Source organism: Triticum aestivum, chromosome 3B (genome assembly GCF_018294505.1).
Source record: "Triticum aestivum cultivar Chinese Spring chromosome 3B, IWGSC CS RefSeq v2.1, whole genome shotgun sequence".
NCBI classification, from domain to species: domain Eukaryota; kingdom Viridiplantae; phylum Streptophyta; class Magnoliopsida; order Poales; family Poaceae; genus Triticum; species Triticum aestivum.
In genome coordinates, this window is record NC_057801.1 from 635247988 (window position 1) to 635267906 (window position 19919).

At 46.1% G+C, this 19919-nt stretch overlaps 1 long non-coding RNA gene across 2 annotated transcripts; it reads right to left on the reverse strand.

The window, feature by feature from the left end:
- Positions 1-7658: 7658 nt before the first annotated feature.
- On the reverse strand, positions 7659-10933 carry LOC123071390 (uncharacterized). Of its 2 annotated transcripts, XR_006434311.1 has the most exons (4): positions 10560-10933; positions 9775-9868; positions 9178-9400; positions 7659-8002 (listed from the first exon to the last, which is right to left on the reverse strand). It is a non-coding gene; the product is annotated as an uncharacterized lncRNA (long non-coding RNA). The 2 variants fall into 2 exon arrangements; XR_006434310.1 differs by having other exon boundaries at positions 7659-9400.
- Between the last annotated feature and the right edge of the window lie 8986 nt (positions 10934-19919).

The following is a 19919-nucleotide window of genomic DNA, read 5'->3' on the forward strand; positions in this document are numbered from 1 at the left end:
CATCATCGATCCATACGCATGCACATCTCAGTGGTGTCCTTCATACGATGATCGGATATGATTGGATCGTGAAGGAGGACGACTATGCCAACCATGATCTCTACATAGTTAACGCTTTCGGTCCACAATTGTATGTTGACACCTACGCTCTCATTGCTAGCTGCCGGATTCTGGGTTCCGCGGACCCAAGAAAGGTTCAAAATCTGGGGCGTGTGCGAAGAACTCAACCTCTCTAGCCGGCTAACTCGCTGCTCTCATGGCCTAGCTCGATGAACTAGAAAGAAACAGACACGGCAGTTTTCCCATGTCCAGGCCACCTTGCGGTGTAAAACCCTACTCCTGCTTTTTGGTGGATTAGCCTTGTGGGGGCTGAGGATGAACTAGTACAAGGGGAAGAACAACCTCAGGTGGCTTGTTCTAGTGATGGTGGTAGCTTCGGGGAGCTATATCTCTGGGACTCGACCCCCTTTTGCCATGGTGGTGGCTAGGCTAAACTTATAGTGGCCTCGGTCCTCTTCCCCCAAAACTTAGGCGGGAAGGGATCCCACAATGGCCAATTTTGAAAGGGGACAAGTAGTACATCTTATCCTGACGAAAGGTGGTCTTCACCTGCAAAGCTTCTGATCATGACATCGTGGTGGGCTCGACGATGACATCCATCCTATCGTTCTGGCGGTCTTGGTCTTGTTGCATGCAAACGGTAACCTTTGGTTGATTCCTTGGGACTCTGCACCTGTGCTTGCCTCCTTGGCACCAAAGAGGAAACATGCCGCTCCACGCCCGCTGGCGCACGCCTGGCCTTGGTCATCATGGCTGGCGTCACCTTAGCCTCGTGATGTGAGTGCTTGCATAGAAATCTCCGCTCCTCATGAGGCCGCCTGGGGAGGCCGCTCCTTCAGGAGGTCTTGATGTGGTACGCCTCGCAAGGTTCTTGACTTGTCAATGCCAAAGATGGGCCGTACCAGGCCCTCGATGGAGCCACACCGTGGGCCGTAGGCAGGCCAGTCTAGGTACCCTGCTTTCCAGAACGCCGACAGTAGCCCCCGGGCCCAAGGCACGCTTGCACTTGGCTTCGAGGCGAAGCCAAAGGGCAAGTGCGAAGCACCGCGGGCCCCAATCACCTGCGGACCGGGTTGACGCATGGCTCTTGATGGGACATGGGCGTCTCCGCTTCCCCATGCTGCCTTGGCAACTGACGCAGGGTGACAAAAAGGCCAATTCCCGCAGCCAAGCCTTCATTGCCTTCCCTTTGTCTTGCTTCAGATCTCGTCCTCTTCTTGCCAAGAGCGCCTCCAGATCCACCAGGCCTTTGCCTCCGAGCTCTTCGCCAATGACGGCCAAGAAAGAGAAGTTCGCTGGCGCGGCCGTGCACTCCGCCCCTTCGGTCGTGCCGGCCCTCAGCCTGTCCTCCATCACCAAGGTGGGGCACCTCGCCGTCGTGCTCCTGCTGACGGCGGGCAATGACAATGAGGGGAGAGAGACCAAGCTTCTGCTCGGCTGCGTCGAGCGGGGGACCTTAGGGTACATTCTTCCCCTTCTTCCTCCATAGCATCTTTGCTGGGCTCGTCCCGCCTTTCTCCAAGTTCTTCCTCGCCGTCCTCAACCACTATTAGATCCATGCGCTTCACCTCCAGCCCAACTCCATCCTCCTCTTGTCGATTTTCGCCTTCTACTACGAGGCCTTCATGGGGGTGAAGCCCTCCGTTGTGCTGTTCAGCCACTTCTTCTCCCTCCGGACGCACGGCTCAAAGCAGTGCTCTGGATGCGTCCCCTTTGTCGCGATCCATGACGGTAATGCACTCATGTGTGAAGGGAAGAAGGTGGATGACTTCTGGCGCAGGTGGATCTACCTAGACGCCCGAAGCCATCACACTCGGCTGGAACTGCCAACCGGCCGCCAGAGAAGCTGGACCGATGGGCTCACAAGAAGCTCACCGACCCCCGGGAGGCGCCGATCTTGAAGAAGATGCAGGCGGACATGTATTCCGAGGCGCTGACGGGGGCCATGATTGTCCGGGAGTTCCTGACACAGCGCCTAGCCCATCTCCAAGATCATTCATGCCCCATGTGGGACCTCAAGGGTGCAGACGACGACCTCCGGCTGCGTCAAGAGGACCTGATGAGCAAGGAGCTAGGCAAGGCCGTGCAGATCTTGCTCGGGAAGGATCCAAGCGGCCTCCCAGCGGCCTACTATCCGCTGTACTACCGCGACGATGGGGCGGAGCTAGCTGCTGCCATGCCGATCTTCAACGAGCGGGGGCTCGTGCCGTTCTGACCCCCCCCCCCCAACTCCCTGGTGTCGGTGTCCTCCGGCGAGGACCCTGTAGAGGGGGAAGAGGAGGAGGAGGACTTGGAGGCGATCCTGGAAGGGATGGGGGAGACTTCTCCCCCACTATAGAGCGATCTCCTCCGAGATCTTCCCGATGACGAGGACGCCGGGGAAGACTTGGTCGGGGGATCCCCGCGCTCCACCGGGGTCGTCACGAGGTCGGGGGGGACCCCGCTGCGGAGGCTGAACCGCGGGACCCCAAGGGGGGAAAGGCGACTGCACAGCCTCAGGGCAGCACCCTCACCTCATCGCTTGTCGCTGCTGCTCTGGATGCGTCTACCGCGTGCCAGGCCCTTGCTGAAGAAGCCTCGGGGCGCTGCTGTCCTGGGCAGAAAGAGGGCATACATTGCCGACGACGAGTAAGTATCTTACCTCATCCTTGCTTTTTCGTCGCAACATCATGCTCACGATGTCCTTCTCCTGACGGCCAGGCTGACCCCCGGGGTGAAGAAGAAGGAGGACGTTGCTCCCGCGGCCCAGCAGGCCCTGGGGGCACCGATCCCTGACGCGCCCACGGAGGGCGCAAGGGCCCCAAAGCCCCCTGCCCTCGCTGCTGTTGTGGTAGCACCAGTCTAGGCGTCGGTGCCACCTCCTCCTTAGGTTCTTATGGCGGTGGATCAGGGCTCCTCTGCTAGGCCCAGCACTTTGGAATAGGCTTATGCCGCGCTGGACCAACTCCAGACTGATCTTCAAGGTGCTGATGGGTGTGCAGCGACGGGGCGCCGGGAACTGATCTCGGGGTGGCTCCAGGCCGACTCGTCCATCAGGGCGGCCTGGGGCCAGGCCGAGGCTGCCGCCACGGACGACAAGAAGCAGGCCACGAAAGCCGCGGCGGCTCATGACGCTGTGCTGGCCGACGCCGCATCCGCCAGAGGTCGCTACATCGATGTGGAGGCCAAGCTGAAGACGCTTCGCGAGAAGCAGACCTCCCATGTGCGTCGGCTCCAGGAACGGGAGGAGGAACTCAAGGTCCGAGAGGCTGCGCTAGCCGACCGCGGTGCCGAGCTAGAGCAAGCGGCCCAAGAGCAGGCCACGGAGCGAAGCCGCCTAGAGAAGCTGAAGGAGGAAGTGGAGGCAAGCCAGGCGTCCCATACCAAGCATGTCTCCAAGGAGATGGCCCAACTAGAGGCCAGGGAGAAGACCCTTGCCGCGGCCGAGAAGGCCGGGCGTGATGCCTTCGCTTTCTTCGAGATGAAGTCCCGCACGGAGCTTCGCTCCCTTTACGGGGAGGGGTACGATGAGCCGCTGGTGACCCCAGACAGCGGCCTTCCCGGTCTTCTCACCAAGCATGTCAAGGAACTCAAGAACATCACTGCCGCGATGGGCTCCATGGTGGAAGTGGAGTGCCGCGTGCTCTTCACTACGGCTGCGACGCGTGTCTTCAGCCACCTCTATCTTCGGTACCCCAACCTGGACCTTGGCATGCTGCTAGAGCCAGTGGCACCCGGGTCTCTGGTTGCTGCTGCCGAAGTCATGAAGGAGCAGGTGGAGGCCCTGGTGGTGAAGTTCCGCTGCATCGACCCTGAGACCGCGGCGACTGCAGGCGGCGGCAAAGGCGATAGTGGCACCGTCGAGGACGCGCTCCCAAAGGCGGCTGGTGGCAGCAACCAAGGCTGAAGGAAGTGCTTCCCAGCTTTATCCTACAATATTTACCGTAGCTCATGGAGGCGTAAGAACTTCTGCTTTGGGATCGTGAGACATTATGTTTTGTAATAATTTGCTAGGATTCCGCGATTTCCTTTCTGTGCTCGATTTCCTTCCGTTTGCCTTTAGTGTTCTGCATCGGCAGGACCCAGCCCCGCACATACCTCAACCGCTGTTGGGGCGTCCGGATCGCCAGGACGAGACCAAGGGTGAGGGGCTACGTGACCGGTGAAGCCCCTGAGTCGCGATGCTCAGGGGTCCCCCTTGACGTACGAACGACCCCGTAAAGGAAATGTAAGCAGCGTCTGGGTTAATCCGGAATCCTCATACCTTTCCTTGCCAGATTTTTCCTAAGAGGGTCGCGAGAAGACCAGGTGCGGAGGACCTGGTAGGGTGGCGTGTGCCAGGCATGACCTGGGCGCAACCCCCGTGCCCAGCCCCCTCGCGCAGCTCGCTCGAGGGAAAGGTGGCGCAGTGGGGCCGGACGACGAGCCCTAGGGGCTCTCCTGAGGTTAGTGCAACCGCTAGGGTGCCCCCAGTTGTTTATCATCAGCGTGGAGCATGATGCTTCCACTCTTGCATGGGCATAGCCGCTCCTCGATCGTGTCGTCCGCCAGCACGGAGCATGGGGCTTCCACTGGTGCGTGGGTGGGATTTCCCTCTGAGGGGAGACTCTGGAGCTTGTACATCCCCGTCCTGGCATGTGGCTTGCATGGTAGGACAAGAGGAGGTGTATATGGGCATCCGTGAACCAGCGCGGGACTCACGATGCCCTACCTCAAGACGGGTTGCGCCTGAATTCTTGGTTAGGATGCTCGTGGAGATCCTGCGAGATGGTCAGGTCACCTGCGCCGAGTGAATCTCTGGAGGATATTGCATGAGAAGGCCAAACACTAGCGACCCCAGGAGGTGACGAGAACGGGACCAGCCCACCAGACAGAGCTCAGCCGCTGGATTTGTCAACGCTGCAGGGACGGACCCGAGCACAGGCGTCGTGCCTAGTCTTCTCATGCATCGATCCTAAAGAAAGACAACCGGCGTGCGGCTCCCGTGGTGGAGAGGCACCGTGCCGCGCGCCCTAAATTATCCGCTCACGATTAGCCCATGCGAGAACAAGGCACCAAGGGCCACGGGAAGTGACATACACGGGGCTGGCCCATGAGATAGAGCTCGGCTACTTGGGTTTAGCAACGCTGCAGGGACAGACCCGGGCAGAGACGCCATGTCTGTCCTTAATCATGAGGTGATCGCGGGCGGCTGGTTCGTAAGGGCGCACGACGTTCATGGTGGTGAAGCACCGGACATGCAGCTAATATCTATCAAACTGTGCTAACGACCAGTCGACTGGTCGTTAGCGACAGATCCGGACGACTCCTCTCCATGTGGGAATCGATCCACGCCGCCTCCTTTTTTTCTTCTTCTGGCGCAATAAAAATAATTGAGTTGGTGAAACTGGGAATTGAACCCACCACCTCTTGGTAGACCAAGATAGTTGCAATCACCCGATCTAGATTAAGCTAGTGATTAGATTGAGGTTAGACAGTATTTGTACTGGTACTTAGCGCGACCTGAAAACGACCATTTTTCTTTTTTTCCTTTCATATTTTTTATCCTATATAGATGGCTCGGCTGCTCTATTAATATTTACAACATCATGGTAACTTTAACGTAGTAAAAATTGTTGACAAATCCCAGTAACTTCGTTGTAAATAGCATGTCGGGTACACAGGTTTCTTTTTCGAGGGTACAAAAGTTATCAACACTCTGGTACGTAACTTATGATGCTTTTTATACATAAGTTACCGGGGAATATTTTAAATATTTTTTCTTGGATCAGAGTTACGGTAGGTGTTGTACAAAATTATTATGCTTTGCAGTCTGTAAAAAATCATGATATTTACACAAAAGTTATCATGGCAGCGGTACATAAATTATCATACTATTTACATAGTAATTATCAGGGTACGTTTCAAGCACCCCTCGTGTTGAAATATTACCGTCATATTTGTATCTAAATTATTATGGCTGCAGTGCATAAATTATCATGTCATTTACACAACAGTTATTCTGAGTTATGTTTTCCAAAGAGAAAATTTTCAAAGTCAAAGTTATCAGCTATGTTGTGTGTATATTATCATGTTATTTGCACAGAAATTACCGGGGTATGATTTTCAACAACTTCTATCCTGGGGTCAAAGGAGTTACCACGGTGTTTGTACGTGGGTTATCAGCTTTGTTGTGTGTATACTACCATCATATTTACACAGAATTTATCAAGGATTGTTTTTCAATATTTTTCCTCGGGCAAATGGTTACCATAGTGTTTGTATGTGAGTTATCAACTTTGTTGTGTCTGTATTATCATGTTATTTACATACAAGTTACCGGACTAGATTATTTAACATTTTTTTTGGGTAGAAAGGTTATCATGGTGCTTGCACGCGAGTTATCATCTTTGTTTTGCTTATATTGCCATGATATTTGCCCAAAAGTTATCGGGAGTATTGTTTTCAACAACTTCCATTCTGGGGTTAAAAGAATTACCGTAGTGTTTGTATGCGAGTTATCGGCACTATTGTGCGTATATTACCATCATATTTACATAAAAGTTACCGGGGTTTGTTTTTCCACTAAATTTTTCCCCAGTCAAAACTTACCGGCTCTATTTGACCACGAGTGTTTGTTACATTATCAGGTCGTGCCTAAATTACTGTGTTATTTACACAAAATTGATGTGTATATTATCCTGTTGTTTAGACAAAATTATCGGGATATGTTTCAATATATTTTTTTCTGGGTCAAAATTACCATGGTATTTGTATGTAAGTTATCAGATCTATGATGCATAATCGTGCTATTTACCCATAAGTTATCACGGTTTTTGCATCGTAATTTACTAGGTCCGCATGCGTCAAAATACCATGCTATTTACATACAAGTTTCCGGTTTTGTCACGTGAGAGAAGCGGATCGAGTTGTTTTTCTTTTCCACTCATTTAATAAGGTATAAAATACATGTAATCTGCATAAAAAACCAGAGGAGACAGTTAGCAGTTAGCTCAGCTGGTAGCGTGCTATGGCCTCAACCAACAGGTTCCCGGTTTGATTCTTGCAAGCGCCTTTTTTACTTTCCACGCACGAAACTGGAAAAAAATGAATCGATTGTTGCACGGGAGATGAAAAAAAAAACGATTGAGCGATTGTTGCGCGCAAGGAGCGGATCGAGCGATCGCCAGGTCGTACGTGCCTGTTGCTAACAAACAGTCGGCAGAAAATTAACTTTATCGATATCTATTATATAAGAAGTCAAATAAGACACCACTTTCTTCCACATAAGTTAAAATAATATGCACCGTTGATTAGTAATATTTACGGCTAAGATTTAAAAATATGCACCGTTGATAAGTAATATTTACGGCTAAGGTTTAAAGATATTACGTTACGTCCAAAAGTTATATAAGTTGAACTGACACGTACAAGGTGCATGAAATAAAAAGTTGGAAGTATATAAACTACAACTAGGTTTTAAAGAAATATTGCCGAACATACATGTGCACGTCTCAAAGTGCAGCACATACACGCGGACATACGTGTGGACGTCTCAAAGTCCAGCACATACACGGGATGTAAGCGTTACATGTCCTAATAGGAAGGAAAGAAGGGAGAGAAAAAAAGCACGTACTACATGCTATAAGCAATTAAAAAAGCAATTAATGTTGAAAATTCCCAAAAAGAAATATAGGACAAGGTCACAATCAGATTTCCAGACATCTCGGCCACCTCAAACCCAGCCACCTCAACCCATATAAGCAAGTACAACCAGTCGCACAATGACACACCAATTAATTTGAAGTCGACAACCACCACGAGGTGAACATATTGAAGTCGACAGAGCTACCATGAAAATCCATGCCCAGCCGCTTCACTCGACGTCCAACGAAGTCATGCCAAAGCACGCCCGACGCCCGACAAAGCCACGCCCAATTGCTCCAGTCAACGTTGGAAGAACTCACTCCAAAGCACTTCTCGCCTGAATCATCAGATTTGGTGATTGTTATTTAGCAAGCTTACTTTTTCTGCCTAGAATCTTCATAAATCCTGTATTAGTTACATATTGTTTTCTATTAATTTTGAGGACATAACACTATCACATACAAGAAGTTCAGCGACTTAACTATGAGGGGACATAACTAGAACATTCAAGTGAACGCAATGAGTGTGGGATTCAGTCAATCCTACGACCCATGAGCTAACTAGCCTAGATATGATACTGATGGATGAGCAGGTCTGTTTCTATATATTTAATTGCAGTTTTTTCAAGTTAAGATGCAGTTACTAACCATATTTGATTGTTTTGACAGGGTGAAACAATCCATGTTACTATTTGGAAGAATCTAATAGACATGTTTAGATCAAAGATCAATAAGAAATCTATTTATGCATTCAACAATGTTGAGTTGGAATTACAAAATATAGGCCAGTGAGAAAATGAAATTAAAATATTTTTTGCATACAATACACAGGTAAAAGATAAAAGGATCTTTGAAAGTTTTTCCGAATTATTGCCGCGAGTTTGCTACCATGGACACACTACAAGATAGAACAGAAAAAGATACACAATGCTCAGGTATGTTGATAGTTGTAATTACGACTTCCATATAATTGATATATCTAATTGTTATATCAATAATCTCCAAATATACATGTCATTGGACAACTAACAAAATGAAGCCCATGGAGAGAAGAATAACTTGCTTTATACATCTACATCTAACTTGCTGAACTCACTAGATGGGAAATCATAAGAAGCACCAAAGATTACTAAAAAATTATGTGGAAAAAACTTATATTTTGATTCAATTTCAATGATATAATCTGACCTGTCGCAAACAAAACTATGCAGTAAAAAGAACATTTTTGCCTGATGATGGCCTTGAGATGCTCTACTTGAACGATAAAGCCGAGGGGGTAAAGGTGCATTAACCTTTTTTGAAAAATATGAAGTACCATCTCTAGAATTCCTTAACTAACTCATCTTACATATGTTGCACAGGAATTGATGGATCATGAGGTGGACACCATGTTAATGAAGAAGCAGAACATGCCAGATAAAGAGGTGATTGGTTTTTTAACTATACACACTTCAGAGATGTGTCTAATTTTTAAAAATTATAAGTATGCAGTCACAGAATAATAAAGTTTCACCTGGCAAACTGTCATGTGAACTAATGCGTGTGAAAGAGAAACCACATTGACAGCAATTGGAGTACATTAAACAAAGATGGGCGTCAAGACAAAATATCAGCAGCAGCAGCAGCACATGAGCCCCACAGTGGCATAAAAGGAGACTTGAGATCTGTTGTGATATCAGATGACCAGAGGATGAATGAACTGAGACGAATTCGCCAGAACAATAGGAAAAAGGTGTCTGCCGGAACAAGAGATGTGTTAAAGCAAAAGTGAAAAATACAATGCTTGAAGATGAAGATTAAGTAAATAGTACGACAAACTATTTGTATCGACCAAGGTAAGTAAGAGTACCTGACATCAACCAGAATAAGGATACTTATTAGATTAAGCGTGTGAATGTTAAAAATATTCTTAGTCCAAACAGATTGAAAACGTTGTTCATGTAGTTTCCTTTATGTACATGCTATTTTATCCGAATTTGTACGAGCCCAACACAATATACGAGAACATACTACAAGACCAAAGTTTGAGACATTAGGATTCACTTCACAATTTGAAGAAACTATACTTTGGCAAATCTATTTGACGCCACCACAATAGACAGGAACATACCTTGCTTCAGTAACTTAATAGCAGAACCAGATATAAGCAAATCAACGGCCTCTCTGTTTTTTGCATACCGCTAGCTTTGCTCAGTGCTGCCATTCTGACCAAAAACAAGGTTCCCATTTTTAGACTTAGTAGCAAAGCAAATCCACTATATAAAGATATAAAGATATCTAATTTAGGCATAAATTTTCTGAATGGTCACTATACAATGGCAAATAAAGGCATAAATTTTCAGCACTAAAGAAAGTACAAAAACAAATTTAATATATTCTCTTTCTTGACCAGCTCCCAGTAAGATCTTTTGGTTCACAAAAGGTAGAAGATACAGAGAAAGTGAAAAGAATGATCACCCATACATAAGGCCTCGGCACAAACAGGTTAGCTGACATGAGCAGAAGAGATATATGTTGACTACATCACCATTGGTGAGCTCAAACATGATACACTGAAAAGTGACTTGATCAAGAATAGTAGTGCACGTATTGTCCTCCACCAAGTGATCAGCTAGCTATGAAAAGAGTTATGGGAAACCATGTGATGATGTGAATCCATAAAACCAGTTAGCTACGATTAATTGCTGTAGCTTTTCCTAAATTTAACAATATCTAATTTTCAGAACAATATCTGATTTTTAGAACTGTTATATCAAAATGTCAAACCAAGGCGTATATTCAGAGAAAGAAGATAAGTTCAGTTTTGTTTGTACTGCGGGCTCGCATATCAGTTCAGTTTGGTTTGTATTGCGGGCGGCCAGAACCACAAACTAATAGAGGGAGAAGATAAGGGACCTGTTAGCTGATGGCCTGATGTGCTGCAGGCGGCCGGAATCGAGAGTCCTTGATCGGTGGAGCAGGGAGCTTGGTCCGGGCGGCGCTCTCCCTAGGCCTGCAACGGCGCTCCTCCCCAATCCGTAGCGGCGCTCCTTCCGTGCCGCCGCGGCGGTTCACGGCAGCAGGTTCCGGCCCGGTGGTGTACTCTTCTCTGGTCCTCACGGCTGTGCGGCGCGGCCTCTCCTCCACGGCGGCGCCGCTCGGCTGCTCGGAGCCGGCTCTAATCTCTCCCTTTCCCCACCGTTTTCTCATTCTGCTTCGCTGGGACGCCTGAGGACATAAGTGTGGGGCAATTTTTTACTGCTATCCGTTGGAATGTGTTTTGGAGGCCAGATACATGACCGCATGCTGTGTGGAACAGGGGATAGACTGAGATGATAACAATTTTTTCTTTTCTTTTTATTTTAGAAAATGGGGGAGTTCACCGTGGATGGACCAGTACGAGTTTTGTACGTACTTAGGTTTGGTCATACACGGCAAAACACGGGCAGGGGCACTCAGATGTGGGGCAGCAGCCTCGATTTCCTTTTGCTCTTTCAAAGGCGATGAAGAAAGGAAATGGAATGTGTTTTCCCCTCATAGAAGAAAGAGACGTACACATTCTTCTAAAAAAAACAGAGGCGTACACATGGTCGAATGAGAAGCACATTTTTTTTAACATCAGTACAGACACAAGCGCTCATATAACGCGCATACACTCACTCCTGTGAACGCACACACGCACACCCTACCCCTATGAGCACATCCGAAAGACTAAACCGGCATATCATCTTGAGATTTACGAAGTCACCGTAGGAAGCACCCAATTGGTTAACCTGGATTGAGAAGGGTAAAGAGGATATTATATATGCAAATTTATAACACAGGAAAAAAGAAAAAATGGGCACGAAAACTAAAATAAAAAATGGAGATAATTTAAAGAAAAAGAACCGCATATACGAAGCTAAAAGATTTAAATACGGAGATTTCCAACACACAATAATTTAAAACATCTGTGCAATGTCACGGAAAGAAAATCAACATGATTGAAACAAAAAATGGAAGTCATTTATCCAAAATATAAATAAATCAGAATCTAACTTATGTTAGCGACACTCTTCACATCTTGCTATTTCTCCATTAATCTCCATACAATGTGTAACATTTTCCTCAAATCCAACACGTGTTGTTCACTATCGACCTCTCATCACAATCTAATATTGATGACCCGGTGCCAATGACCTAAGACCCAGCCGAACAAGTTTGTTACTCTTGGGAAGCACTATGAATGTTCGAATCAACGTGTCTCCCTGAGATGCTAAGTGTGATTTTACATGGACCAAATTATTACCATTATCTAAGAAAATCGTAAGAGTTTGTACATCATAACCACCGGTGCATATCATCCTGATGTGATACATGCCTTGAAATACACTAAGTAAGAAAAAACATGGAAGAGCAAATTACACTTCTAGAAAATAAAAAGTAAATAAGAAACAAAAATACATAGTCCTACAAAGGTAAACACCATGATACAAAGGTACTAAATAAAAGTCTAATAAAAAATAGAAAAGTTTTTCTAGCCGCGCTAATGCGCGGGTGCACATGCTAGTTATAAAGCAACTCATGAAAGGGTGAGGCCAGTTCTGATAGATGCGCAAAATGATACAGACTGCAGGGCGGACCCATACAACTTGAGGATAGTGCGGCCCGAGGGGCGCCCTCAACTGAACAAACTAAAAAGTCACCTGACATCGTTGGGGTAGAAGTGTTGAAGTAGCTGGAGATGTGCGCCGCAGAAGTTGCTCCTCATGAGCCAGCAGACTCCTGAGCCTCGGGGGGCTCCGGAGGCTCCGGCTCCTCCTCCGTCAGGATTGCCTGACGCCTGGCCTCGCGAGCCGCCAGGATGCCCTGCATGCAGCGCTGGAGTGAGACAGCCACGCCTGGCAAGCCGAACGGCATGCGGACGTAGCTATGGGGGTGGCCTCCACATCGCCCACCACGGGACAGCCAGAAGGGCTCCTGGGAAGCAGCCCTGTTAAGGCTCGGGATGTTAACGCAGACGCGCAGCTCGCTGCTCGTGTCTGAAGGAAATATGCCCTAGAGGCAATAATAAAGTTATTATTTATTTCCTCATATCATGATAAATGTTTATTATTCATGCTAGAATTGTATTAACCGGAAACATAATACATGTGTGAATACATAGACAAACTTAATGTCACTAGTATGCCTCTACTTGACTAGCTCATTAATCAAATATGGTTATGTTTCCTAACCATAGACATGTGTTGTCATTTGATTAACAAGATCACATCATTAGGAAAATGATGTGATTGACTTGACCCATTCCGTTAGCCTAGCACTTGATCGTTTAGTATGTTGTTATTGCTTTCTTCATGACTTATACAAAGTTCCTACAACTATGAGATTATGCAACTCCCGTTTACCGGAGGAACACTTTGTGTGCTACCAAACGTCACAACGTAACTGGGTGATTATAAAGGAGCTCTATAGGTGTCTCCAAAGGTAGATGTTGAGTTGGCGTATTTCGAGATTAGGTTTTGTCACTCCAATTGTCGGAGAGGTATCTCTGGGCCCTCTCGGTAATGCACATCACTATAAGCCTTGCAAGCAATGTGACCAATGTGACCAATGAGTTGGTTACGGAATGATGCATTACGTAACGAGTAAAGAGACTTGCCGGTAACGAGATTGAACTAGGTATTGGATACCGACGATCGAATCTCGGGCAAGTAAGATACCGATGACAAAGGGAACACCATATGTTGTTATGCGGTTTGACCGATAAAGATCTTCATAGAATATGTAGGAGCCAATATAAGCATCCAGGTTCCGCTATTGGTTATTGACCGGAAATAGTTCTAGGTCATGTCTACATAGTTCTCGAACCCGTAGGATCCGCACGCTTAACGTTACAATGACAGTTTTATTATGAGTTTATAAGTTTTGATGTACCGAAGGTTGTTCGGAGTCCCGGATGTGATCACGGACATGACGAGGAGTCTCGAAATGGTCGAGACATAAAGATTGATATATTGGACGACTATATTCGGACACCGGAAGTGTTCCGGATGATTTTGGAGAAAACCGGAGTGCTGGAGGGGTTACGGGAACCCCCCGGGGAAGTATTGGGCCTTAGTGGGCCTAAGGGAAGAGAGAGGGCAGCAGCCCAGGAGGTGGCGCGCCCCCTCCCATGAGGAGTCCGAATTGGACTAGGGGAGGGGGCGCGGCCCCTCTTTCCCTCTCCCTCTCCCTCTCTTTCCTTCCCCCTTCCTCCTTCCTAGTTGGACTAGGAAAGGGGAGTCCTACTCCCACTAGGAGGAGGACTCCCCCCTCCTTGGCGCGCCCCTAGGGCCGGTCGGCCTCCCCCCTTGCTCCTTTATATACGGGGGCAGGGGGGCACCTCTAGACACACAAGTTGATCTTCGTGATCGTTCCTTAGCCGTTGCGGTGCCCCCCTCCACCATATTCCACCTCGGTCATATCGTTGCGGTGCTTAGGCGAAGCCCTGCGTCGGTAGAACATCATCATCGTCACCACGCCGTCGTGCTGACGGAACTCATCCCCGACACCCTGCTGGATCGGAGTCCGGGGATCGTCATCGAGCTGAACGTGTGCTGAACTCGGAGGTGCCGTACGTTTGGTGCTTGGATCGGTCGGATCTAGAAGACGTATGACTACATCAACCGTGTTGTCATAACGCTTCCGCTTTCGGTCTACGAGGGTACGTGGACACACTCTCCCCTCTCGTTGCTATGCATCACCATGATCTTGCGTGTGCGTAGGATTTTTTTTAAAATTGCTACGTTCCCCAACAGTGGCATCCGAGCCAGGTTTTATGCGTAGATGTTATATGCACGAGTAGGACACAAGTGAGTTGTGGGCGATACAAGTCATACTGCTTACCAGCATGTCATACTTTGGTTCAGCGGTATTGTTGGATGAAGCGGCCCGGACCGACATTACGCGTACGCTTACGGGAGACTGGTTTTACCGCCGTGCTTCGCACATAGGTGACTAGCGGGTGTTTGTTTCTCCAACTTTAGTTAAACCGAGTGTGGCCACGCCCGGTCCTTGCGAAGGTTAAAACAGCACTAACTTGATGAACTATCGTTGTGGTTTTGATGCGTAGGTAAGAACGGTTCTTGCTCAGCCTGTAGCAGCCACGTAAAATTTGCCACAACAAAGTAGAGGACGTCTAACTTGTTTTTGCAGGGCATGTTGTGATGTGATATGGTCAAGACGTGATGCTATATTTTATTGTATGAGATGATCATGTTTTGTAACCAAAGTTATCGGCAACTGGCAGGAGCCATATGGTTGTCGCTTTATTGTATGAAATGCAAACGCCCTGTAATTGCTTTACTTTATCACTAAGCGGTAGCGATAGTTGTAGAAGCAATAGATGGCGTAACGACAATGATGCTATGATGGAGATCAAGGTGTCGCGCCAGTGACGATGGTGATCACGACGGTGCTTCAGAGATGGAGATCACAAGCACAAGATGATGATGGCCATATCATATCACTTATATTGATTGCATGTGATGTTTATCCTTTATGCATCTTATCTTGCTTTGATTGACGGTAGCATTTTAAGATGATCTCTCACTAAATTATCAAGAAGTGTTCTCCCTGAGTATGCACCGTTGCGAAAGTTCTTCGTGCTGAGACACCACGTGATGATCGGGTGTGATAGGCTCTACGTTCAAATACAACGGGTGCAAAACAGTTGCACACGCGGAATACTCAGGTTAAACTTGACGAGCCTAGCATATACAGATATGGCCTCGGAACACGGAAACCGAAAGGTCGAACATGAATCATATAGTAGATATGATCAACATAGTGATGTTCACCATTGAAACTACTCCATCTCACATGATGATCGGACATGGTTTAGTTGATTTGGATCACGTGATCACTTAGATGACTAGAGAGATGTCTGTCTAAGTGGGAGTTCTTAAGTAATATGATTAATTGAACTTAAATTTATCATGAACTTAGTACCTGATAGTATTTTGCTTGTCTATGTTTGTTGTAGATAGATGGCTCGTGCTGTTGTTCCGTTGAATTTTAATGCGTTCCTTGAGAAAGCTAAGTTGAAGGATGATGGTAGCAATTACACGGACTAGGTCTATAACCTGAGGATTATCCTCATTGTTGCACAGAAGAATTATGTCCTGGAAGCACCGCTGGGTGCCAGGCCTGCTGCAGATGCAAATGACGACGTTAAGAACGTCTGGCAGAGCAAAGCTGATGACTACTCGATAGTTCAGTGTGCCATGCTTTACGGCTTGGAACCGGGTCTTCAACGACGTTTTGAACGTCATGGAGCATATGAGATGTTCCAGGAGTTGAAGTTAATATTTCAAGCAAATGCCCGGATTAAGAGATATGAAGTCTCCAATAAGTTCTATAGCTGTAAGATGGAGGAGAATAGTTCTGTCAGTGAACACATACTCAAAATGTCTGGGTATAATAATCACTTGATTCAACTGGGAGTTAATCTTCCTGATGATAGTGTCATTGACAGAATTCTTCAATCACTGCCACCAAGCTACAAGAGCTTCGTGATGAACTATAATATGCAAGGGATGGACAAGACTATTCCTGAGCTCTTCGCAATGCTAAAGGCTGCGAAGGTAGAAATCATGAAGGAGCATCAAGTGTTGATGGTCAATAAGACCACCAGTTTCAAGAAAAAGGGCAAAGGGAAGAAGAAGGGGAACTTCAAGAAGAACAGCAAACAAGTTGCTGCTCAAGAGAAGAAACCCAAGTCTGGACCTAAGCCTGAGACTGAGTGCTTCTACTGCAAGCAGACTGGACACTAGAAGCGGAACTGCCCCAAGTATTTGGCGGATAAGAAGGATGGCAAAGTGAACAAAGGTATATGTGATATACATGTTATTGATGTGTACCTTACTAATGCTCGCAGTAGTACCTGGGTATTTGATACTGGTTCTGTTGCTAATATTTGCAACTCGAAACAGGGACTACGGATTACGCGAAGATTGGCTAAGGACGAGGTGACGGTGCGTGTGGGAAATGGTTCCAAAGTCGATGTGATCGCGGTCGGCACGCTACCTCTACATCTACCATCTGGATTAGTTTTAGACCTAAATAATTGTTATTTGGTGCCAGCGTTGAGCATGAACATTATATCTGGATCTTGTTTGATGCGAGACGGTTATTCATTTAAATTAGAGAATAATGGTTGTTCTATTTATATGAATAATATCTTTTATGGTCATGCACACTTACAGAGTGGTCTATTTTTATTAAATCTCGATAGTAGTGATACACATATTCATAATGTTGATGCCAAAAGATGCAGAGTTGATAATGATAGTGCAACTTATTTGTGGCACTGCCGTTTAGGTCATATCGGTGTAAAGCGCATGAAGAAACTCCATACTGATGGACTTTTGGAATCACTTGATTATGAATCACTTGGTACTTGCGAACCATGCCTCATGGGCAAGATGACTAAAACGCCGTTCTCCGGAACTATGGAGAAAGCAACTGATTTGTTGGAAATCATACATACTGATGTATGTGGTCCAATGAATATTGAGGCTCACGGCGGGTATCGTTATTTTCTCACCTTCACAGATGATTTGAGCAGATATGGGTATATCTACTTGATGAAACACAAGTCTGAAACATTTGAAAAGTTCAAAGAATTTCAGAATAAAGTGGAAAATCATCGTAACAAGAAAATAAAATTTCTACGATCTGATCATGGAGGAGAATATCTGAGTTACGAGTTTGGTTTACATTTGAAACAATGCAGAATAGTTTCGCAACTCACGCCACCCGGAACACCGCAATGAAATGGTGTGTCCGAACATCGTAATCGTACTTTACTGGATATGGTGCGATCTATGATGTCTCTTACTGATTTACCGCTATCATTTTGGGGTTATGCTTTAGAGACGGTCGCATTCACGTTAAATAGGGCACCATCAAAATCCGTTGAGATGACGCCTTATGAACTGTGGTTTGGCAAGAAACCAAAGTTGTCGTTTCTTAAAGTTTGGGGTTGCGATGCTTATGTGATGAAACTTCAACCAGATAAGCTCGAACCCAAATCGGAGAAATGTGTCTCCATAGGATACCCAAAAGAGACTATTGGGTACACCTTCTATCACAGATCTGAGGGCAAGATTTTCGTTGCTAAATTTGGATCCTTCCTAGAGAAGGAGTTTCTCTCGAAAGAAGTGAGTGGGAGGAAAGTAGAACTTGATGAGGTAATTGTACCTGCTCCCTTATTGGAAAGTAGTTCATCACAAGAACCGGTTCCTGTGACAACTACACCAATTAGTGAGGAAGCTAATGATATTGATCATGAAACTTCAGATCAAGTTTCTACTGAACCTCGTAGGTCTACCAGAGTAAGATCTGCACCAGAGTGGTACGGTAATCCTATTCTGGAAGTCATGTTACTTGACCATGGCGAACCTACGAACTATGAGGAAGCGATGATGAGCCCAGATTCCGCAAAATGGCTTGAAGCCATGAAATCTGAGATAGGATTGATGTATGAGAACAAAGTATGGACTTTGGTTGACTTTCCCGACGATCGGCAAGCCATTGAGAATAAATGGATCTTCAAGAAGAAGACTGACGCTGATGGTAATGTAACTATCTACAAAGCTTGACTTGTTGCAAAAGGTTTTCGACAAGTTCAAGGGGTTGACTACGATGAGACTTTCTCACCCGTAGAGATGCTTAAGTCTGTCTGAATCATGTTAGCAATTGCCGCATTTTATGATTATGAAATTTGGCAAATGGATGTAAAAACTGCATTCCTAAATGGATTTCTGGAAGAAGAGTTGTATATGATGCAACTGGAAGGTTTTGTCGATCCAAAAGGTGCTAACAAAGTGTGCAAGCTCCAGCGATCCATTTATGGACTGGTGCAAGCATCTCGGAGTTGGAATAAACGCTTTGATAGTGTGATCAAAGCATATGGTTTTATACAGACTTTTGGAGAAGCCTGTATTTACAAGAAAGTGAGTGGGAGCTCTGTAGCATTTCTGATATTATATGTAGATGACATATTGTTAATTGGAAATGATATAGATTTTCTGGATAGCATAAAGGGATACTTGAATAAAAGTTTTTCAATGAAAGACCTCGGTGAAGCTGCTTACATATTGGGCATCAAGATCTATAGAGATAGATCAAGACGCTTAATTTGACTTTCACAAAGCACATACCTTGATAAAGTTTTGAAAAAGTTCAAAATGGATCAGGCAAAGAAAGGGTTCTTGCCTGTATTGCAAGGTGTGAAGTTGAGTCAGACTCAATGCCCGACCACAGCAGAAGATAGAGAGAAAATGAAAGATGTTCCCTATGCTTCAGCCATAGGCTCTATCATGTATGCAATGCTGTGTACCAGACCTGATGTATGCTTAGCAATAAGTTTAGCAGGGAGGTACCAAAGTAATCCAGGAGTGGATCACTGGACAGCGGTCAAGAACATCCTGAAATACCTGAAAAGGACTAAGGATATGTTTCTCGTTTATGGAGGTGAAAAAGAGCTAGTCGTAAATGGTTACGTCGATGCAAGCTTTGACACTGATCCGGACGATTCTAAATCGCAAACCAGATACGTGTTTTTATTAAACGGTGGAGCTGTAAGTTGGTGCAGTTCTAAATAAAGCGTCATGGCGGGATCTACATGCGAAGAGGAGTACATAGCTGCTTCGGAAGCAACAAATGAAGGAGTCTGGATGAAGATGTTCATTTCCGATCTAGGTGTCATACCTAGTGCATCGGGACCAATGAAGATCTTCTGTGACAATACTGGTGCAATTGCCTTGGCAAAGGAATCCAGATTTCACAAGAGGACCAAGCACATCAATAGACGCTTCAATTCCATCCGGGACCAAGTCAAGGTAGGAGAAATAGAGATTTGCAAGATACATACGGATCTGAATGTTACAGACCCGTTGACTAAGCCTCTTCCACGAGCAAAACATGATCAGCACCAAGACTCCATGGGTGTTAGAATCATTACTCTGTAATCAAGATTATTGACTCTAGTGCAAGTGGGAGACTGAAGGAAATATGCCCTAGAGGCAATAATAAAGTTATTATTTATTTCCTCATATCATGATAAATGTTTATTATTCATGCTAGAATTGTATTAACCGGAAACATAATACATGTGTGAATACATAGACAAACTTAATGTCACTAGTATGCCTCTACTTGACTAGCTCATTAATCAAAGATGGTTATGTTTCCTAACCATAGACATGTGTTGTCATTTGATTAACGAGATCACATCATTAGGAGAATGAT